General features: G+C 39.9%; 1 protein-coding gene across 1 annotated transcript in view; it reads right to left on the reverse strand.

The window, feature by feature from the left end:
• The window catches only part of LOC139546309 (PTB domain-containing engulfment adapter protein 1-like), a 185449-nt gene extending 160513 nt beyond the window's left edge, over positions 1-24936 (reverse strand). Inside the window, exon 1 of the mRNA XM_071354529.1 lies at positions 24918-24936. The gene's annotated coding sequence lies outside the window, so the exon portion shown is untranslated. The remainder of the gene's footprint in view (positions 1-24917) is intronic.
• Positions 24937-25178: the final 242 nt, after the last annotated feature.

Here is a 25178-nt window from a genome sequence, read left to right on the forward strand (position 1 = left end):
AAGTGCCACCTTTCAGGGTGATTTTTTGCAGCTAGAAAACGTGCAACAAAAAAAAACAATTTCCACGTACAATTAACTCATTATAATTGGTAGATTCTCTGTTTGAATCAGTCAATGTAGATTTCCAACCAGATATCCAAACTCATAGACCTAAGAATAGTTCAACTAAAACTTGCCTCACCTCTACTCTAAGGTCTATCATGTATCAACTACCTCTCTGAGGACGGCCATTTAATTATTAAAAAGGGGCCATAGGTCCCTGAAACACTGATTGTTCTCTCTTTCTACTTTTTGTATTCTGGATATTACACCCTATTATCTCATATTGTTGTTAACACATTCATTCAGATTCCATTATAGTTGAAAATTGCATTTCAACAAGAGTACTCACAGAAAGCGTGCATCGGGCCATTTTTTCTTATTCGTGAAATGAGGCCCTGCATTACGAGTGCAGAAGAGCAAGGCTCCACCATATCCATCACCATCACAGCTCATCACACCAGCAGTCAAAAGAAGACTCGCATGAAATGTCTCTGAAATATTGATGGTAGAAATGTTCAGGTGAGGCTTCTCTGACTAAGGCTGATATGAAAGTCCATCAGCATGGAAATTGCTTACATTTTGATATGAGTTTCAGATTTAAAACATAATTTGCCACAGATGCTGACAGCAGGGGCCTGTTCCCTGTTGGGTTTTCTGAGTGCGAAAGGTGGAAGGTAACCTTATGGTGAATGAGATTAGGTGGATGGTGGATCACATAAAAGCCAGGGTTGTTTTTTTAATACTAAAATACACCTAAAGAAACTCTGACTGCTACAAACTGGTTAGCTAGTTGTGATGCATACAGTTTTGTTTGTCTGTGATTCATTGGACGTTGATGACATGAGCCTGATTTAATTCCACCTTTAGATTGGTTTAAAGGGGCAATCCGCAGTTGAAACAATAACAAAGGCTACCCCACCTTTGTTTTGGTAAAACGCTGAGAGATGGGCCTGGAGAAATGTAACCACTCTTAAATTCATAGACAGAGCTATTGATGCAAGGTCTGACCATCCAAGATATCAACATTGTAGTTTTAAGCACATTTTGAGTCTATGCAGTGTTTTTTTTTACATTTACAATATTTACAAAGATTGGAGTAAAGCAAGCTCATATCTTTGGTTCTGATGGGGTACGACAGCTGAACTAAGTTCATTAGGCATTTATAAGTTATATTCTTCACAAATCAATGAGTATATATCCTTAATTCATATGAATCCAACATAGAAGCACTAAGGATTGTCCCTTCAAAATGCATCCTATATTAAACTAGATTTTGCTCAGTTTAATGTTGTATACTTTACTAATAGGCCACTCCAGTTTTTAATTGAAATTATGCAATGCTAAGGAAATTGTATAGACCATATATTATATATTGCATATTAAGTTCTTTCTTTCAGTAAGTCAGTATTTTAGTTAACCCTCAGTAGTATACCAAGTTGAATAAGAACACATTGAAATATACAGCAATGACTTGGGGAAGCATTTCAGAGATAAGATGGATTGAATGATCCAATTGGGAACTGAGGTAGCCATAGTATTATGGGCTGCTAGGTTGGAAATGTTAATCCACAACACCGGTTAACACCCCTTCTCTTGCAACAAGTGCCATGGGATTGTTAACGACCATGAGTCAAGACATGTGTGTAAATTCACAATGATGGCATACATTGATGTATCAGGATCTGGTCCTTAGTTATAGGGATGAGTACCTTCTACTGGCCCTCCAACACCCCTGATGAGTACCTTGTACTGGCCCTCCAACACCACTGATGAGTACCTTCTACTGGCCCTCCAACACCACTGATGAGTACCTTCTACTGGCCCTCCAACACCACCGATGAGTACCTTCTACTGGCCCTCCAACACCACTGATGAGTACCTTCTACTGGCCCTCCAAAACCACCGATGAGTACCTTCTACTGGCCCTCCAACACCACCGATGAGTACCTTCTACTGGCCCTCCAACACCACTGATGAGTATGTTCTACTGGCCCTCCAACACCACTGATGAGTACCTTCTACTGGCCCTCCAAAACCCCTGATGAGTACCTTCTACTGGCCCTCCAACACCCCTGATGAGTATGTTCTACTGGCCCTCCAACACCCCTGATGAGTACCTTCTACTGGCCCTCCAACACAACTGATGAGTACCTTCTACTGGCCCTCCAACACCACTGATGAGTACCTTCTACTGGCCCTCCAACACCACTGATGAGTACTTTCTACTGGCCCTCCAACACCACTGATGAGTACCTTCTACTGGCCCTCCAACACCACTGATGAGTACCTTCTACTGGCCCTCCAACACCACCGATGAGTACCTTCTACTGGCCCTCCAACACCCCTGATGAGTATGTTCTACTGGCCCTCCAACACCCCTGATGAGTACCTTCTACTGGCCCTCCAACACCACTGATGAGTACCTTCTACTGACCCTCCAACACCACTGATGAGTATGTTCTACTGGCCCTCCAACACCACCGATGAGTACCTTCTACTGGCCCTCCAACACCCCTGATGAGTACCTTCTACTGGCCCTCCAACACCATTGATGAGAACTTTCTACTGGCCCTCCAACACCACTGATGAGTACCTTCTACTGGCCCTCCAACACCCCTGATGAGTACCTTTTACTGGCCCTCCAACACCACTGATGAGTACCTTCTACTGGCCCTCCAACACCATTGATGAGTACTCTCTACTGGCCCTCCAAAACCCCTGATGAGTACCTTCTACTGACCCTCCAACACCACTGATGAGTATGTTCTACTGGCCCTCCAACACCCCTGATGAATACCTTCTACTGGCCATCCAACACCCCTGATGAGTACCTTCTACTGGCCCTCCAACACCACCGATGAGTACCTTCTACTGGCCCTCCAACACCCCTGATGAGTACCTTCTACTGGCCCTCCAACACCATTGATGAGAACTTTCTACTGGCCCTCCAACACCACTGATGAGTACCTTCTACTGGCCCTCCAACACCCCTGATGAGTACCTTTTACTGGCCCTCCAACACCACTGATGAGTACCTTCTACTGGCCCTCCAACACCATTGATGAGTACTCTCTACTGGCCCTCCAACACCCCTGATGAGTACCTTCTACTGGCCCTCCAACACCACCGATGAGTACCTTCTACTGGCCCTCCAACACCCCTGATGAGTACCTTCTACTGTCCCTACTGGCCCTCCAACACCACTGATGAGTACCTTCTACTGGCCCTCCAACACCACTGATGAGTACCTTCTACTGTCCCTACTGGCCCTCCAACACCACTGATGAGTACCTTCTACTGGCCCTCCAACACCACTGATGAGTACCTTCTACTGGCCCTCCAACACCACTGATGAGTACTTTCTACTGGCCCTCCAACACCCCTGATGAGTACCTTCTACTGGCCCTCCAACACCACTGATGCGTACTTTCTACTGGCCCTCCAACACCATTGATGAGTACCTTCTACTGGCCCTCCAACACCATTGATGAGTACCTTCTACTGGCCCTCCAACACCACTGATGAGTACCTTCTACTGGCCCTCCAACACCCCTGATGAGTACCTTCTACTGGCCCTCCAACACCCCTGATGAGTACCTTCTACTGGCCCTCCAACACCCCTGATGAGTACCTTCTACTGGCCCTCCAACACCACTGATGAGTACCTTCTACTGGCCCTCCAACACCCCTGATGAGTACCTTCTACTGGCCCTCCAACACCCCTGATGAGTACCTTCTACTGGCCCTCCAACACCCCTGATGAGTACCTTCTACTGGCCCTCCAACACCACTTCCACTTACAGCAGAATCTGGTCTCCCATCCAGGTATAAACAGGGTGTAGACCTACTTAGCTTCATATGAGAGCCAGCAGGGGGTTGCAGGGTGGTATAGCTAGTCTCCCACACTGTTGTTATCAAAAGATTTGGTTTATTTCTCAAAAAGTTTGTAAGAATCTGGGATGATCCTAAATAATACTATAAAAATAAATAGAAACTAAATAAATAAAACCGCACTCTCAAAGAACTGATAAACATCAGAGATTGAGGAAGTCGCCTTTCAGTCAAGGCTCTGACGCTTTGTTCCAGCTACTTTAAACAGCAAGCCTTGTAAATGTAAGGCTTGCCTTAATATCTGCATGTAAAAATTAAATGAAAACTGTTAGTGTCTTGCTTATGTTTGTAATAGCCTACGGTTACAACAGACAAATAACTAAGTTTGTTCTAACTGTTTTGTGTACAAGCGGCAGTGGAGTTACGGAGTGACTGAGCACCGAGCAGCAGCTGAAAGGAGGTAGGCTAGTGTATAGAAATCTCCATATATTTTTACAACAGCAGGTCGGAGTCCAGAAAATCCAGAACCGCAGCCACTCCGTAAATGGAATTGTCTCTCTCTAACGAGGATACCAATTTTCCATCCTGTTATTGGAGCCTTGCAGACAGAATAATTCATTTTCTCCTTCTCTACAATAACTTAAACTGTGTGCATTTCCCATCACACAATGTGATAATCCATCCAACAAAAAGCACAGTATTCTAGGCCAATCTATGATGGACTAAAACGTCAATGCATTTGTCAGACGCTCTTATCCAGAGCAATTAGAGTTAAGTGCCTTGCTCAAGGGCACATCAATAGATTTTTCACCGAGTGTGCACGGGGATTCAAACCAGCGACCTTTAGGTTACTGGCCAAACACTCTTAACCGCTAAACTAACCGCCTCGCTTTCTAATGCAGATTATGGTTTGCACCGAACAGATTAACTTCTGAGAGATGCATGAATATGGAGCGAGCTTTGTCCCAATCTGAAATCTGAACATTTGCAATGATGGGATCATAGAAGATATAATTAGAGCTGTATGGTTTGACGTTATACTTCACAATGTTTTACTTGTATATTTTCACGATCAACAGTGCCTGGACACAGCCCTTAGCCATGGTATATTCACCATACATAAAAAAACAGAGGCGCCTTGTTATTGCTATTATAAACAGGTAACCAACGTAATTAGAGCAGTAAAAACACATGTTTTGTCATACCCGTGGTATACGGTCTGATATACCACGGCTGTCAGCCAATCAGCATTCAGGGCTCGAAGCACCCAGTTTATAATTTAAGATAAATACACGATGAGGTACAATTGAAACAGACACATTTAGGGAATTACAGTACATGTACTGTAATATATACAGTATGTATTCAATGTGATACATTTGTGAGCAATAATACTATAAATGATTTTCAACACATAGCAGCACTGAAGACTCAATGATATACAGTTGAAATCCACAGTAAATCCCAGAAAGACTAAAATATGCGTCATGAATAGCAAAAACACACAGTTGTAGGGTAAAGTGAGTCTGTGTGTTACTGTTCTGTGTGATTTAGCTGAATAGAGTAGATGTCTTACAGTCAGGCACCAATTACCTGCAACCTGAGAATAAATTGACTAAACTCCAGTGCAGTAGTTAATCCGGACAGAGGCTACAAAAGTGGCTTTTTGTTGTTCTGCATGTGCAGCTAGATTGTAAACTGTTCTCTATCTCTGTGCGTAATCATTTCCTAGTTTGTTATTTTTGGAAGACGAGAGCATGTGGAGATAGACTACCGCACAGAAACACTGAGTTGATTATTCAGACAAACAGCAGCAGTTAGATCTATTTCATTTTTTTATGCAATGGAGCACAGTGCATGGGGAACAGTGTGTTGCTATCTCATTGCTTATCGACCACAACAGTCCATTGTTATGTATGCTGTTGATGGTTATTCCCAGGTATGTGAAGGGATTTTCACAATCTCAACAACTTTGCCTTAAATTATAGTTGTGGGGCTGTGTTGGCAACACATGAAGCGCAAGTTACACAAAAAAAGACAAAAGGGCTCATTAAACACTATGACGTGCACAGAGCAATCACACAGATCACATTAACCGTAGTCCAGTCCAGTTTCTCAGACTATTACACAGATCACATTAACCGTAGTCCAGTCCAGTTTCTCAGACTATTACACAGATCACATTAACCGTAGTCCAGTCCAGTTTCTCAGACTATTACACAGATCACATTAACCGTAGTCCAGTCCAGTTTCTCAGACTATTACACAGATCACATTAACCGTAGTCCAGTCCAGTTTCTCAAAGACTATTAGATCACATTAACCATAGTCCAGTCAAATTTCTCAATGACTATCACACAGATACACTGTTGAGATATTTGTTCACGCTCAGTGACCATGACTACCCCTATAGAAGCGGAAATATCTGAACTACAGTATATAAATGACTTTCCACATCATAGGATTCTGTGACCTAGGTCTTTCATGGACTCGCGGGGTAATTTATACACAAATACTGTATCCATTGATCACAGCTCTGTAACTTTCAGCACAGATCATGTCAACACAGATCATGTCAGATCATGTCAACACAGATCATGTCAACACAGATCATGTCAACACAGATCATGTCAACACAGATCATGTCAACACAGATCATGTCAGATTATATCAACACAGATCATGTCAACACAGATCATGTCAGATCATGTCAACACAGATCATGTCAGATCATGTCAACAGAGATCATGTCAGATTATATCAACACAGATCATGTCAACACAGATCATGTCAGATCATGTCAACACAGATCATGTCAGATTATATCAACACAGATCATGTCAGATCATGTCAGATCATGTCAACACAGATCATGTCAACACAGATCATGTCAACACAGATCATGTCAGATCATGTCAACACAGATCATGTCAGATTATATCAACACAGATCATGTCAACACAGATCATGTCAACACAGATCATGTCAACACAGATCATGTCAGATTATATCAACACAGATCATGTCAACACATATCATGTCAACACAGATCATGTCAGATCATGTCAACACAGATCATGTCAACACAGATCATGTCAACACAGATCATGTCAACACAGATCATGTCAGATCATGTCAACACAGATCATGTCAGATCATGTCAACACAGATCATGTCAGATCATGTCAACACAGATCATGTCAACACAGATCATGTCAACACAGATCACGTCAACACAGATCATGTCAGATCATGTCAGATCATGTCAACACAGATCATGTCAACACAGATCATGTCAGATCATGTCAACACAGATCATGTTGTAGTCAACTTGAAACTAAAAAAAAACTCATAAAACAATTCTGAAACACCAAATAGCTTGATTTTAATTCGGAAACATTATTCCACAGTGTCAATAATGAATTATCCAGCGTTATGTAACTCTACTGGATATTTAAGGTAAGAGATCAAGAAGATAATTATACATTTCAGTATAACAGGTAGCTAGCTACCCATTGTTTTAACTTCCCCTTGTATTAAATCGTTGTCTCCACACAGCAGTCGGCCACCAGTTTAATATTTACCTCAGAAAACATTGAATAAAATATAAGAACACATGGGGTTTATAGATGATTTAGGGAGCAAAAGAATCTATGATTTTCAGGTCCAGTTTAGCACAGTGATCTTGGATAAGAGTTGGTGAATGCGAGCATAGCACAGCATGCACTAAATACTGTATAAGAATACAGAGCCTACTTGCTATACAACACAAAGGGTCAGTGGTTATAAAATAGGAATATAAAGGGTCAGTGATTAAATAATAGCAACGTAACGGGTCAGTGATTATATATTAGGAATATAAAGGGTCAGTGATTAAATAATAGCAACGTAACGGGTCAGTGATGATATAATAGGAATATAAAGGGTCAGTGATTAAATAATAGCAACGTAACGGGTCAGTGATTATATAATAGGAATATAAAGGGTCAGTGATTAAATAATAGCAACGTAACGGGTCAGTGATTATATAATAGGAATATAAAGGGTCAGTGATTATATAATAGGAACATAATGGGTTAGTGATTAAATAATAGCAACGTAACGGGTCAGTGATTATATAATAGCAACGTACCGGGTCAGTGATTATATATTAGGAATATAAAGGGTCAGTGATTATATAATAGGAACATAGCAGGTCAGTGATTATATAATAGCAACGTAACGGGTCAGTGATTATATATTAGGAACGTACCGGGTCAGTGACTATATAATAGGAACGTAACGGGTCAGTGATTATATAATAGGAACGTAACGGGTCAGTGATTATATAATAGCAACGTAACGGGTCAGTGATTATATATTAGGAACGTACCGGGTCAGTGATTATATATTAGGAACGTAACGGGTCAGTGACTATATAATAGGAACGTAACGGGTCAGTGATTATATAATAGCAACGTAACGGGATAGTGACTATATATTAGGAACGTACCGGGTCAGTGACTATATAATAGGAACGTAACGGGTCAGTGATTATATAATAGGAACATAACGGGTCAGTGATTATATAATAGGAACGTAACGGGTCAGTGATTATATATTAGGAACGTAACGGGTCAGTGACTATATAATAGGAACGTAACGGGTCAGTGATTATATAATAGCAACGTAACGGGTCAGTGACTATATATTAGGAACGTAACGGGTCAGTGACTATATAATAGGAACGTAACGGGTCAGTGACTATATAATAGGAACGTAACGGGTCAGTGATTATATAATAGGAACATAACGGGTCAGTGATTATATAATAGGAACATAACGGGTCAGTGATTATATATTAGGAACGTAACGGGTCAGTGACTATATAATAGGAACGTAACGGGTCAGTGATTATATAATAGGAACATAACGGGTCAGTGATTATATAATAGGAACGTAACGGGTCAGTGATTATATAATAGCAACGTAACGGGTCAGTGACTATATATTAGGAACATAACGGGTCAGTGATTATATAATAGGAACGTAACGTGTCAGTGATTATATATTAGGAACGTAACGGGTCAGTGATTATATAATAGCAACGTAACGGGTCAGTGACTATATAATAGGAACGTAACGGGTCAGTGACTATATAATAGGAACGTAACGGGTCAGTGATTATATAATAGGAACATAACGGGTCAGTGATTATATAATAGGAACGTAACGGGTCAGTGATTATATATTAGGAACGTAACGGGTCAGTGACTATATAATAGGAACGTAACGGGTCAGTGATTATATAATAGCAACGTAACGGGTCAGTGACTATATATTAGGAACATAACGGGTCAGTGATTATATAATAGGAACGTAACGTGTCAGTGATTATATATTAGGAACATAACGGGTCAGTGATTATATAATAGGAACGTAACGTGTCAGTGATTATATAATAGGAACGTAACGGGTCAGTGATTATATAATAGCAACGTAACGGGTCAGTGACTATATAATAGCAACGTAACGGGTCAGTGACTATATAATAGCAACGTAACGGGTCAGTGACTATATATTAGGAACATAACGGGTCAGTGATTATATAATAGGAACGTAACGTGTCAGTGATTATATATTAGGAACGTAACGGGTCAGTGACTATATAATAGGAACGTAACGGGTCAGTGATTATATAATAGGAACGTAACGGGTCAGTGATTATATATTAGGAACGTAACGGGTCAGTGACTATATAATAGGAACATAAAGGTTCAGTGATGATATATTAGGAACGTAACGGGTCAGTGATTATATATTAGGAACGTAACGGGTCAGTGATTATATAATAGGAAAGTAACGGGTCAGTGATTATATATTAGGAACGTAACGGGTCAGTGACTATATAATAGGAACGTAACGGGTCAGTGATTATATATTAGGAACGTAACGGGTCAGTGATTATATAATAGGAACGTAACGGGTCAGTGATTATATATTAGGAACGTAACGGGTCAGTGACTATATAATAGGAACGTAACGTGTCAGTGATTATATATTAGGAACGTAACGGGTCAGTGACTATATAATAGCAACGTAACGGGTCAGTGACTATATAATAGGAACGTAACGGGTCAGTGATTATATATTAGGAACGTAACGGGTCAGTGATTATATATTAGGAACGTAACGGGTCAGTGATTATATAATAGCAACGTAACGGGTCAGTGACTATATAATAGGAACATAACGGGTCAGTGATTATATAATAGGAACGTAACGGGTCAGTGATTATATATTAGGAACGTAACGGGTCAGTGACTATATAATAGGAACGTAACGGGTCAGTGATTATATAATAGCAACGTAACGGATCAGTGACTATATAAATCAAATCAGTGTATTTGTCACGTGCGCCGAATACAACAGCTGTAGACCTTACAGTGAAATGCTTACTTACAGGCTCTAACCAATAGTGCAAAAAAGGTGTTAGGTGAACAATAGGTAAGCAAAGAAATAAAACAACAGTAAAAAGACAGGCTATATACAGTAGAAAGGCTATAAAAGTAGCGAGGCTACATACAGACACCGGATAGTCAGTCTGATTGAGGTAGTATGTACATGTATATATGGTTAAAGTGACTATGCATATATGATGAACAGAGAGTAGCAGTAGCGTAAATGAGGGGTTGGCGGGTGGTGGGTGGTGGGTGGCGGGACACAATGCAGATAGCCCGGTTAGCCAATGTGCGGGAGCCCAATTGAGGTAGTTTGTACATGAATGTAAAGTTAAAGTGACTATGCATATATGATAGACAGAGAGTAGCAGCAGCGTAAAAAGAGGGTTGGGGGGGTAATAGAAAAATAAAGGGTCAGTGACTATATAATAGGAATATAAAGGGTCAGTGACTATATAATAGGAATATAAAGGGTCAGTGACTATATAATAGGAATATAAAGGGTCAGTGATTATACAATAGGAGAATAAAGGGTCAGTGATTATACAATAGGAGAATAAAGGGTCAGTGATTATACAATAGGAGAATAAAATGTTAGGGATTATAAAATAGGAGAATAAAAGGTTAGTGATTATAAAATAGGAACATGAAGGGTCAGTGATGATCAAATAGGAACATAGAGGGTCAGTGATTATATAATAGGAACGTAACGGGTCAGTGATTATATAATAGCAACGTAACGGGTCAGTGATTATATAATAGCAACGTAACGGGTCAGTGATTATATGATAGGAACATAAAGGGTCAGTGATTATAAAATAGGAACATAAAGGGTCAGTGATTATATAATAGGAACACAAAGGGTCAGTGACTATATAATAGGAACATAAAGGGTCAGTGATTATATAATAGGAACATAAAGGGTCAGTGATTATATAATAGGAACGTAACGGGTCAGTGATGATATAATAGCAACGTAACGGGTCAGTGATTATATAATAGGAACGTAACGGGTCAGTGATTATATAATAGCAACGTAACGGGTCAGTGATTATATAATAGCAACGTAACGGGTCAGTGATTATATAATAGCAACGTAAAGGATCAGTGACTATATAATAGCAACGTAACGGGTCAGTGATTATATAATAGCAACGTAACGGGTCAGTGATTATATAATAGGAACATAAAGGGTCAGTGATTATATAATAGCAACGTAACGGGTCAGTGACTATATAATAGGAACGTAAAGGGTCAGTGATTATATAATAGCAAAGTAACGGGTCAGTGATTATATAATAGCAACGTAACGGGTCAGTGATTATATAATAGGAACGTAACGGGTCAGTGATTATATAATAGGAACGTAACGGGTCAGTGATTATATAATAGGAACGTAACGGGTCAGTGATTATATAATAGGAACGTAACGGGTCAGTGATTATATAATAGCAACGTAACGGGTCAGTGATGATATAATAGGAACGTAACGGGTCAGTGATTATATAATTGGAACGTAAAGGGTCAGTGATTAAATAATAGCAACGTAACGGGTCAGTGATTATATAATAGGAACGTAACGGGTCAGTGATTATATAATAGCAACGTAACGGGTCAGTGATTATATATTAGGAACGTAACGTGTCAGTGATTATATAATAGGAACGTAACGGGTCAGTGATTATATAATAGGAACGTAACGGGTCAGTGATTATATAATAGGAACGTAACGGGTCAGTGATTATATAATAGGAACGTAACGGGTCAGTGATTATATAATAGCAACGTAACGGGTCAGTGATTATATAAATCAAATCAAATCAAAGTTTATTTGTCACGTGCGCCGAATACAACAGGTATTCACCTTACAGTGAAATGCTTACTTACAGGCTCTAACCAATAGTGCAAAAAAGGTGTTAGGTGAACAATAGGTAAGCAAAGAAATAAAACAACAGTAAAAAGACAGGCTATATACAGTAGAAAGGCTATAAAAGTAGCGAGGCTACATACAGACACCGGTTAGTCAGTCTGATTGAGGTAGTATGTACATGTAGAGATGGTTAAAGTGACTATGCATATATGATGAACAGAGAGTAGCAGTAGCGTAAAAGAGGGGTTAGCGGGTGGTGGGTGGCGGGACACAAAGCAGATTGCCCGGTTAGCCAATGTGCGGGAGCCCAATTGAGGTAGTTTGTACATGAATGTAAAGTTAAAGTGACTATGCATATATGATAGACAGAGAGTAGCAGCAGCGTAAAAAGAGCAGCGTAAAAAGAGGGTTGGGGGGGTAATAGAAACATAAAGGGTCAGTGACTATATAATAGGAATATAAAGGGTCAGTGATTATACAATAGGAGAATAAAGGGTTCGTGATTATAAAATAGGAGAATAAAATGTTAGTGATTATAAAATAGGAACATAAAGGGTCAGTGATTATAAAATAGGAGAATAAAGGGTTAGTGATTATAAAATAGGAGAATAAAGTGTTAGTGATTATAAAATAGGAGAATAAAAGGTTAGTGATTATAAAATAGGAGAATAAAAGGTCAGTGATTATAAAATAGGAGAATAAAAGGTTAGTGATTATAAAATAGGAGAATAAAGTGTTAGTGATTATAAAATAGGAGAATAAAAGGTTAGTGATTATAAAATAGGAACATGAAGGGTCAGTGATTATAAAATAGGAACATAGAGGGTCAGTGATTATGTAATAGGAACATAAAGGGTCAGTGATGATAAAATAGGAGAATAAAGGGTCAGTGATTATAAAATAGGAACATAAAGGGTCAGTGATTATAAAATAGGAGAATAAAGGGTCAGTGATTATGTAATTTGACATAAAGGGTCAGTGGTTATAAAATAGGAATATAACGGTCCAGCAATTTTATAACAGGAACACAAAGGGTCAGTGATTATATAATAGGAACACAAAGGGTCAGTTATTATAAAATAGGAATATACCCATTTTAAATGGTGCGGTTGGCGGCAGAAAATCTCAGTAAGCAAAGACAAAATATGATATAGTTATGTCATAATGAGAGGCGGAAGATAGTATCCAAGTACACAAGGAAACTGCCCCCAGCTCTTCAACTGTGTTACTGCAATAGAGTAGTTCCTCCCCTTCAGTTGACCTTATTCAACCATTCCCTTTCAGAGAGAAAAGAAAGTTCATAAATGAATACATGGTTACAGACATTTGCAAATGAGGAACAAGGTCATATTTGCCAAATTGCTCTCAAATTAACATTTTGAAATTTATCAAAGCAAGTGTCGTATTATATACAGAACCTGAACCAAATGCTTTGACGTGTTAGAACAATTGTTCAAGATGACTTTTTAGTCCAAACAGCACACCAACAGCTGTTTCTGTCAGGTTTTGATGTATTGGAACTCTGCAGAACATCATGGTGAATAAGCCTTCACCTCTCACTCACCTCTTTTTATTAAAAAAAAATATTACTTAAAAATTGCACTGTTGGTTAGTAAGCATTTCAATGTAAGGTTTACACCTGTTGTATTCGGCTCATGTGACAAATAAACTTTGATTTCATTTGATTGCAGATGGATACGATCAAGTCCAGCTGTGTGTGAACCGTGTGTAGTCTTTCCCCAGTGTGAGAGAGATGCCTGGGCATGTTAACAGCAGCAGATGACATCCAAGAAGGAAGCACCAAATCACCTCCAGATGGTGGAATTGGAAATCGCATTAAAATGCTGGAGGTCAGGTTTTTCACAAATTGGTTCACAATTTCACACCTCTCTATGCCTGGGGGGAAAAACTGGAATTATAAAGGGTTGTAAAAAGGCAATTTAGGTGAAGGGAATCAATTGTACTTGCATGAGCTAATTTTTAATTATTGATCCAAGTAATATGTATTCATTTGGGAGGAATACCTTATCATTTCTACCTTATCATTTGGTCCTAGCCTCAAAAACAGGAGGGCACCATTCCATTGTTCTGGGGAGCCTGGTGGAAAACGTGGCAGGGTGTGTCTTTAACAGCTGTGATGCATCCAGACTCTTCAGACCAGTTATTGCATCTGCTCTGACCTCTCACCTCTCATGTGAACGTGTTTCCCATTTCCTGTGCCGAAATCTGTATTCAGCGTGAACCAGACCACTATGACCATAATGTGTAAACGATTGGGCTTTTCTGTGAAATTGCTCTCCATAATTTCACACAGCTGAACACAAAATGTGGTTAACCCCTCTGCAGGGGGGAGGGACTAGATAGGGGGCAGTTCTCCAAAAAGGCCACTCCAGGAGTATAGATAAGTAAAAAAAGGGGGACATTTATTCACTCAAGCCTCAAAGCCTCCTCTTCTTAGCATATCCCTCTGTGGTGAACTGTAACCATTAGTCAAGGACACTGTATCTTAAATTAATTATCTCAGAATCAAATCAGGAAAACGTCGTAGGAATAATGGTGCGTCACTGCAACATCTCATAAGACAGTGTCTTTAACGGTGACTTACGGCTCATGACAGGCTAAAAACAATTCTGGGAGATAGTGAGAGAACCGATGCTGTCGGAATTCACCAGCACATTCACGGCTCTGCTGGCAGTGCCACAGACATGATAGCCAATGGATTTCATTACTTAGTTTAGCCATTGATTTTCCTTTACCCAGGAAGACACACTGGAGAAAATATGAGTGCTTTCAGGATTGATTGCCAGCCCCTCAGAGGGCGTGAGGGATATTGTGCTGGTAGATAAACATCACGCCCCAGAGATGGGGAAGGTTGATTTTTCAGATTAGGCCGAACTACCAGCTATAATAAGCGCCGATATTGTTTTCTCCACTGTTTTATTCAGAGGTTTGAGAATCCTTGGTTGCCTTGAGAAGGCAGAACATATCTGCTTCCATTAAAAGGACCTCGTATACACCTCTTAAGAGTTCCTGAGGTAGGCTACACATAACACACATTCAATGGATAGCCAACAGAGATTTAGCCTTAACAGCTTCTTTAAACACGGAAACATTGTCTGACACATTTGTAATAGATAAGCATTCATTAAAAGTGTCATGCTGGTTAACCAGCGGGGTATCGGCATATTACACCGCATTACAATACTGATGACACCATAGGAAACTTTGAAGAGGATTATGGGAACTGGCACTAGTGGTGGGTATCTCTACAGTTGTGCATCTCGCATCTCTCCATAGGAAATTCCTCATGCATATCCAGATGAATTGTGTGGAGCCATGTAGCCTATAGAAATACAGCATTACAATCTGAATTGTGTGATTCCCTCTACACTCAGAAACAAAATGTGCTATTTAGAATCTAAAATGGTTCTTCAGCTCTCCCCAAAGGATAACCCCTTGAAGAACCATTTTTGGTTCCAGGTAGAATACTTTTGGTTCCAGTTAGAACTCTTTTGGGTTCCATGTAGAACCCTTTCCACAGAGTACAGTAGAATACAGTATCCTCAATAACCTCAGGAGTGGCAGGAGAACGCTGTTAATTGGACCAACTTTGCCTGAAATGTATGGGTCACGTTAATCTCTAACTGCAGAGTGACAACATTATGAGTGCTTGTCAAGGCTTTGGTAAGCCAGCCACGTTGGTTTGTGGACAGAAATGGCCTTCAGCAATAGCCTCAGTCTAGCCCGCAGGAATCCATTGCATGTGATGAGATGACAATACCTGTGATGCCAGGCTGACTTTTATTGTCATGAGTTTTGTCCTGGAGACAGCACTGAGTGATTTCCCTTTAAATTGGCCAGCTGCAAAGTCAAAATTGGCTATATTTTAAAGAATTCATTCAAACAAAAATGTGCTTTTTGAGCTAAATGTAATGTTAGGTTTTGACATTAGGGTTAGCAGTGTAGTTAAGGTTAGGGTTAGGTTTAAAATCAGATTTTATGACTTTGTGGCTGTGCTAACTAGTGACCACTGCAGAGCTGTGTTCAGAACAAGATTCATGACAAAAAAACGCGATCCTGCTGATGAGCGGTGGACTTAAATATATTTCTACTGTGTATTATACTTCCCTGAAGGTTTTATTCTTTGGACAGTAGAACCACTTCCTAAACATGGAACAAATTGGGAATGCTAAACTTCATTAGAAACCCCCCAAAAAGTATCAAATCATAGATGTTGATTCATTCTACAGGCGAGGCTACGGTCCCTATCGTCCTGCATGCCCTGAGTTCTGATGTGATTTTATTTGGTTATCAGGAGACTGCTGAGGTAAGTTTTCTGTCTACTGGGGATTGGTCGATACCTGCTCTGGCTTTGCGAGCTGCTAAGTGGGAACCACAGTGGCAGCGATAGAGGTGTATCACCATGGCAATCTAATTTCCCAGCCTTGCTTAAGGGACCAACAGGGGCAATTTTCTGCATTTTTGGAGAGTCGGATGGTCTCCTCGGATAAGCTTACCATATCCCCGAGTGTCACAGACCATGCAAGTGGACATTACCCAAGGAGGGAAAGATAGAGACCAAAACAATCACAAAATCCTCCGTGTCCAAGTGATGTGCCGGAATGTGGAGCGCTCCTTTAATGGCTCCTGGCAGAGGTCCAACCGTGTGTGTCCCCAGCGGAATGACCCAGTACAAAACAAAGTGGGGAGTTTTGCCGTCCTCATCCCCAATGACATATTCTGAACTCGGTGGAAGCTAAACTGTTCAGCACAGTGGGCTGAAGACTTGTTGTTCCAAAATATGGCTGACTGAATGCCCCAACATGGCTGACTGAATGCCCCAACATGGCTGACTGAATGTCCCAACATGGCTGACTGAATGCCCCAACATGGCTGACTGAATGCCCCAACATGGCTGACCGAATGTCCCAACATGGCTGACTGATTGTCCCAACATGGCTGACCGAATGCCCCAACATGGCTGACTGAATGTCCCAACATGGCTGACTGAATGTCCCAACATGGCTGACTGAATGTCCCAACATGGCTGACTGAATGCACAAACATGGCTGACTGAATGCACCAACATGGCTGACTGAATGTCCCAACATGGCTGACTGAATGTCCCAACATGGCTGACTGAATGCTCCAACATGGCTGACTGAATGTCCCAACATGGCTGACTGAATGTCCCAACATGGCTGACTGAATGCCCCAACATGGCTGACTGAATGTCCCAACATGGCTGACTGAATGTGCCAACATGGCTGACTGAATGCCCCAACATGGCTGACTGAATGCCCCAACATGGCTGACTGAATGCCCCAACATGGCTGACTGAATTGGTCTTTCAGTGCAAGCAATCAGCCTTCACCAAGTCCTCTCACATCAAGCGATACAGAATGCTTGTTATCTGTGTGCGTGGCTGTACCTTCTCAGTCAGTTTACAGTAGCAACTGTTCATTAAGCGAGCAGCGTTTAATGTGCATAGGAAATTAGTTTTCCTCTTTAGGGGCAGGGAATGATGAAGCAGTTCAACGATGTTCGTTTTTATAAGCACCTCACTGTTAATTGAATCTTATCGTTCTAAAAGGTTTCTCACTGAGTAATAAATGCTGTCTTTTAAACAATTTCTATAAAAGCCTACCTGAGATCCTACAGACTAAAAGTGTAATTTCCATTCTGTATTTTTGTTCAACTAGTAAGGTCAGGATTCTATTCACTGCAGATAGCGGCTTTCCAGATAGCAGCTTTACAGATAGCTCTTTCACTGCCGATAGCAACTTTCAGATAGCTCTTTCACTGCAGATAGCAGCTTTCCAGATAGCTCTTTCACTGCAGATAGCAGCTTTACAGATAGCTCTTTCACTGCAGATAGCAGCATTACAGATAGCTCTTTCACTGCAGATAGCAGCTTTCCAGATAGCTCTTTCACTGCAGATAGCAGCTTTCCAGATAGCTTTCTCACTGCAGATAGCAACTTTCAGATAGCTCTTTCACTGCAGATAGGAGCTTTACAGATAGCTCTTTCACTGCAGATAGCAACTTTCAGATAGCTCTTTAACTGCAGATAGCAACTTTCAGATAGCTCTTTCACTGCAGATAGCAACTTTCAGATAGCTCTTTCACTGCAGATAGCAGCTTTACAGATAGCTCTTTCACTGCAGATAGCAGCTTTACAGATAGCTCTTTCACTGCAGATAGCAGCTTTACAGATAGCTCTTTCTAAAGTGTTTTACATTATATAATGACAAAAAAATTAAATATATATATAATTATGGTAAAAAAAATATATATGTTTTTGGCATCACATTTTATTTTTATTTTAACCAGGCAAGTCAGTTAAGAACAAATTCTTATTTACAATGATGGCCAACCCTAACCCGGATGACGCTGGGCCAATTTTGCGCCGCCCTATGGGACTCCCAATCACGGCCGGTTGTGATACAGCCTGGAATCGAACCAATGTCTGTAGTGACACCTCTAGCACTGAGATGCAGTGCCTTATACCGGTGCGCCTCTCGGGAATCCAGAGTGGTGCAGTGGTAGTCAGTAGTCTCAAAAAAACAATTTGTGAAGATATGCAATGCATGTTCTTTGTCCTGGCCTTAATCAGCTACTCTGCAATCTCGTATCGCTTGTTCTGAAGGACCTACTTGCAGAGGCTTGGCTCTAACATGATTATTGAGAGAGAGAGGAGCCTGTTTGGATTTTTTATAATCTCACAGAGTGTATGAGATCGAGGTTCCATTGAGCGTGAACTGCACGGCTCCCCTTGTTGTTACTGCGTTATACTGTAATGTTAAACACTGTTCTCATTTGGGGAAAGTGTTGCTTCATGTCTGCTTTAATTTAGACAAAACAAATGAACAGTTGATAACAAATAAAGACTTCTAACACGATGTAGGATCTTAATTTGATCTCCCTGATGCAGGAAATGTTTAACTTGTAGTGTACTGTATTTGAGGTAGCAGCTTGGTAATTTCCACTTTGAAATTTCAGACTTGATTGTCAACCTATAATCCACATAATAATTCACATTTCCTGTTGCTGCAAGATTATTTTACTGCTGTAAAAATTGGCTAAAATTAAGATCCTACGTCTGTATTGGTAAACTATTATAGTTTTGTAAGGAAATCGAGAATGTCTATGTGTTCAGACAGCAGTCATTTGCTGACATGGCTACGCTAGTTGTCATAGTAACGACGAATGTGTGCGCAGTGCTGCTCCTGCTTCCTATCACTCAGAAAATATGTAGCAAGCTAAAGTGACAACAATGCCATGCCATGGATGTTTCCCAGGTCCTTTCCCAGTTTCCCAGGTTTCAAAATCATAGTGTAAGAACGATTACACTCATTATGCTATCCAAAACTAGTATTTTTTTGGCTAGCCCCAGCAGTTAGTTAGCTAGCTGTTTAGCTTTTTAGCACAATCTCTCATATGTTTATAAACAATTAACAAACTAGTTATCAACCACGTTCTTGTCAAACTGTCAACAAAGTAGCTAGCATGCAACAAGAAATGCTAAATAACAGTCCATAAACCACTTGAGGGCAAACAAATCACGAAGGTGGTTTAAAATGTGGCTAGAAATATCTGATTCCATGTGCTTTTTGGAAGTTCAGACTGCATATGCTAAAAAATATATATATTTGAGTCTCGTCAAACTGGCAGTGCGAACAACAGTGGTCACAATTTTTTTAGCCACCTGCATGTTACACAAAATTGTGAAAAGTTCTTGGAAAAATAGCTGTATGACATTATTGCTGAAGTGGACGTGCATCCACTGATACTACATGAATTCTAAATGTTGTATCAAAAAAGAAGTGCATGTTGCGGGAAATTGAGTTTGAAAATAAGTGGCGTACAGAGACGACCGCATCCACTTGAATGTCAAAATGAGTTATTACAGGGAAATTACTCTGTATTCTATACCAGAGAGTACAGAGAGTAGGACATTCAGAAAACAATATTCATTCTTGGATGTAAGTCCCCTCCGGCTTGCCATTTAAATGTTCAATTATTGCACTGTTTACCTACAGTAGTACCTCAACTATAAAACTTCTCTGTACCCCTCCTGCATTTTTAATTGTTCTGAAAATCATATTGATGACCACATATTTCTATAGTATTGCCTTTCATTAAACAACTTTGATGATATTACGTATTTGACATGAGAGCTGATAGGACATTGCGAGTAATTCCAAAATGTTGTCCAGCTCCATGCTGAAACTGTAGGACTGCGGTGTTCCCATCAGAGTACGGGGTTCATTTCCATGACAGCAACAGTGTTTCAGTGCCCGTCTGTGCCCATCTCTCAAAAGTACAGGTTCACCTCACAGAACTTGGCCCTGCCCTCATAAATATGGAATAGAATTCACAAGCGTTGAGAGACCACGTTTATCTCTCTCTTGGGAAGAATGCATTCTAGGGAGTGGTGTAGATAAAGGAAATCAATACCAACCAGCAAGACCTTACCTGATGCTGACACACTGAAACTTCTTACATTTGCATACCAAACTGGAATGTATGGTCCCTAACTTGTACCATTAATCTATTGTTTTCTAATTATATTATTTACTTGGCATCCTGTTTTAATGCTTAATGGTTATATATTTTGTATTAGATTAAAATGTCTGAGCAAGTGACAGTTAGGTGGGCCAAAAACATACAGAAATAAATGGGCAACAATAATGTAACGATGCAGATGACGTTGATTTCCAATAGACAGTTCATAGCCAAAAGATTTCCAATGGTTTCGGATGGTGGTTCCACCTAACCAAAGTTAATACTAACCCTTACCTCACCCACCATAACCCTGACCATAACCCTAACCCTAAACTGAACCCTAACCTTAATCCTTTTTATCCCTGCCTTACTAATATGATGTAGACTGGATACTGATATTTCCCAGACTGAGTTGGGCACCACTGAAAAAGTGGTTCATCTCTGTATCAGATTAACTTGCTCTTAGATCAAGATTAAGGCTTTAAACTACATTTGAGTTCATGTCTGGGTTTTACAGTGCTTGTACAAATGCATTCATTGTTTTGATGAAACACTGTTCCGTGAATTGCTTTTGAATTACAAAAGGTAGGAATACCTCATTAGCTAAGGAGGTAATGCCATAATGCAAAGTCTTGCATGGGCTGAAAATTATTACCGCCTTAGATGCACGTTCAGTTTGGCCCCTATTTGAACGACTAGCACAAATGTGCCATGACCGGAGAGATTTGCAAAACCAAGTTGAACACTTTTGTTTTAACATTTAGCCAATCTTTTGAAGGGATAACAAATGTGGGAAAGCATGATACATCATTTAAAGGATTAATCAGACGTGAAATATTTTCTTTGCTAATAGTAATCCACGGCCAACTCATATCCAAATGGACTCAAACGTTACAAGCACATTCTGTGCCTTTAACCAGAAACATGTGTTGTATGTGTGCTTAGCCAACTCACCCTTTAACCTCATATTTCAAATAGCCTTGCTAATATCATTTTCAAAAGGAACATTTTTTATTTTATTTTCAACAAAAATATAACCTAAGGATATACCATTTTTAAAAAGGACCTTACATCATAAAACACTTAGAGATGCATTATATTGTGTGGAAACTCACAGTATGTGTTAAACGCTATTCAATTGAGATAAATGCTATGACATTGACTGGGGCATCGTTTGAATAATTTTGACATGCATCCATCGGTACTCCCTAGAAGTAAACCCAGATCGTGATCCAAGTGAGATCTGAGGTTTGACCTATTGAATCGTGCTTTTCTGTTGGAAGTAGTCACTTGCCTAACACAAATGAGACCAACAGGTTTGGATGGGTGAAAGCAAGAGTTCCTCATCACTGTGAAGCAAGAGAAGACAGGAGAATGCAGTGAGTATTCAAAGTACCCCAGCTGTACAGACTATACTCCGCTGTTGGACAGCTCCTGGTGCTACTCACTTTTGCATTCTAACTACATCCCCAATAGATTCTGAATCCACCTGTGTGGTTGAAAGAACCCAATGTTGCATCAAATCACTTTGTATCTTTTAACTGGGAACTAGATAATTTCTTGATCCCGTCCCTCTAAAAGATATTGTCAGACATTTCAGGTACCTTTTGAAAGATAGATGTGTTATTGCAGTGGACTAATTCTATGATACACTGTCTGTGATGGGATATCGCAGAGCTTAATCTGAACCAATCTGTTCACTGGCTACTGAGACGTCCATTTTTGTTATCTAGCTCTTTCCAGCTGTTAGTAGGACCTCCCAAGTGTTTAGCATGCTGTGCTTTGTCTTTCTTCACCAGTGTTCTGATTAGAAGATAATTTAATAATTGCTGTTCTCTTCTGCTGCTATTGTGTCCAGCTTATCCAACTGCTCCAATCAGTTCCATTGTGGTGAACAGATACACTATATTATTTTGTGCCAGACTCCACTGGACTGATCGAATGACCCATCATAGCGGCTCTTTTGTTTATCTTTTTATCTGCATTTACCAGAGTGAAATGGATAATATTTTTAGAGTTGTGTCTATCGTTCTTTCATTTTTTTTTAACAAGGTGACATAGGTTAAGTAGTGGGTCTTTAGCAGAATAAAGCACAGGCTTTAAAGAAGAATAATAATTTGGGACCGCCGATGTTATGATCGCTCCGGTGATGTCAAAACCAGCATGGATCCTGTCCCCGTGTAACCCACTGAGAATTATCCTTCACTTTAAGTGCTCCAGATTAAATATGCTGTCAAAGGCATTAATTACATCCTTCACAGAGAATGTTCTGGCACTTTCCCCTCCAGCATTAGGCTGGTAATATAAAAGCCACATTTAGTGTTAGCCTCTGAAGATGTTATGACAGAAGGGGGTTAAGCTAACAGAGAATGTCTGCTCCCACATTAACCGTACAAAGGTCACCTGGGGCGTAGAAAGGTCATGTAGGGGAAATTAAAGTTGACAGAACCTGAAGGGGTTGTGCAAATCTACATAGCAAAATAACAGTTGAGTACATTTAGCTAAAAGAAGATGACTCCTCTATTGTAGGGCGTATAACTGAGGGTGACGACCGTGATCCCAGGTACTTTGTGGATATCTTTCACTTGTGGTGGAATAATAAGCAACTCAATGGGAAGAAGATGAAACAGCAGGTTGTGAATTTCAGGAGGAGGAAGGCTCCTTTGGCTACTGAAACTCCACTGAAGCCCTCAGATGGTCTTTCTTAGGGGCAGCAAGACGATGGGTTGTGATGATAATTTACATTTAAGCAGACGTGCTTATCCAGAGCGACTTACAGGAGCATTTAGGGCCAGACAGATTTTTCACCTAGTCAGCTCAGAGATTCGAAACATCAACCTTTCGGTTACTGGCCCAAGGCTCCTAACTGCTAGACTACCTGTCGCCCTCAGCTGGCCTTTCTTACTGGCAGCAAGGTGATGGGTTGTGATGATGGTGATAATGATGATGATGATGGTGATGATGATGATGATGATGGTGAAGACGATGACGGTAATGACAGTGATGACAATGATGACGAGGATAATTATGATGGTGATGATGATGACGGTGATGACGGTGATGATACTGATGATGATGGTGAAGATGATGATGATGATATCCATCCATGAATCTTTCTACACCACTATGATATTCATCTTCTGATTCATTTCCATATTCTTCATACTAAAAGTTAAAGTATAGTACCTTTAAAATTCCACTTTCATGTCACTCAAAGGCTGTTATCGAAATTACATAATGTATATCGTCAAATTAATGGGAAACTTCACCACTAGACCCTATTTGTCGTGTTTTTCCAGTCTCCCTACATCATTCTGAGTGATAAGAGGATGTTTCAGACATAATTATGCACTATAGCTGTATTTTAGAATGTTCGTGTCGGGAGAGTTCAACCACTGACGTCATTGGTTAATTGAGCCTGTAGTCAAAAATTCTGAGATTCTTTTTCATTTCTACTTTGTCAGAAGAAGCTGTAACTGGACTTTATGAATTACTATAACAAATAAAGTTGATCAAATGGATAACACTGTAATGTTTTTATTGTAAGAATTTTGCAGAATTATACAAAACATATCCTTGACTATCTATACAAATAAATGTTGTTGTTATTATTATTTTTAATGATATTTTATTTTAATGATATTCCCATGCATATTTCTTTATGCAATTAATAATTTACAATAGTTTATGCACTATTTATCAAGCATCTATTTATCAAGCATGTTTGCGCTCCTTGCAGGTTGATAAAGGAATAACCGGCAATGTTCTCTAGCGGGTACTTATATTCTGAAAACCCAGGCGGTTCTAGTGTTAAATGATACAACAACTCCCTGCATCATTTGTTTAGCAGTAAGATTGAATCTAGATGATCCAAATACATTTCATGAATATCACAATGAATTGATGAAGAAGTTGAAGTCAACACTTTATTGGTTTCTGATGCAGCTGGAATCATTTAGTAATTTGTAAAAAAAAATATATATATATAACACAATTCTATACATACCGTATGTACAACAGCTAGCAATACCTATACCGCAATACAGTGGTGAGCATATTGACTGGGAAGACCAAAAACTATAAGACAACACATTAATCAGTTAGACAAAAGAGCTAAGAATGAGTTAGTCCAAGCAAGGTGTAAAATCACTGATGTGTAATAATGTGATTGTGTAAGTGATTGACTCTACATACAGTAATGAGAGAAAATTACTAGGGGTACTCACAGTGTTTGTCGGGGAAACATTCAATGTGTTGGTGGATGATCGGGCACATGAGACGTGGCTTCAGTTCATGTCAGGAGAGAGTTGACAAAGGTAGTGGAGTGGAGTAGTCATCACCTCTTAACCAGGGAACAGGAGGGGACTTAGCTGTAAATACAAATAGCAGATACATTCCATTACAGCTGCGTCATCGTAGGTTTGGACAGCGAGTTTCTCTACGTAGCATAGCTTAAACTCAGACATATCAACATGCATCAAGTCAAA

Source organism: Salvelinus alpinus, chromosome 20 (genome assembly GCF_045679555.1).
Source record: "Salvelinus alpinus chromosome 20, SLU_Salpinus.1, whole genome shotgun sequence".
Classification (NCBI taxonomy): domain Eukaryota; kingdom Metazoa; phylum Chordata; class Actinopteri; order Salmoniformes; family Salmonidae; genus Salvelinus; species Salvelinus alpinus.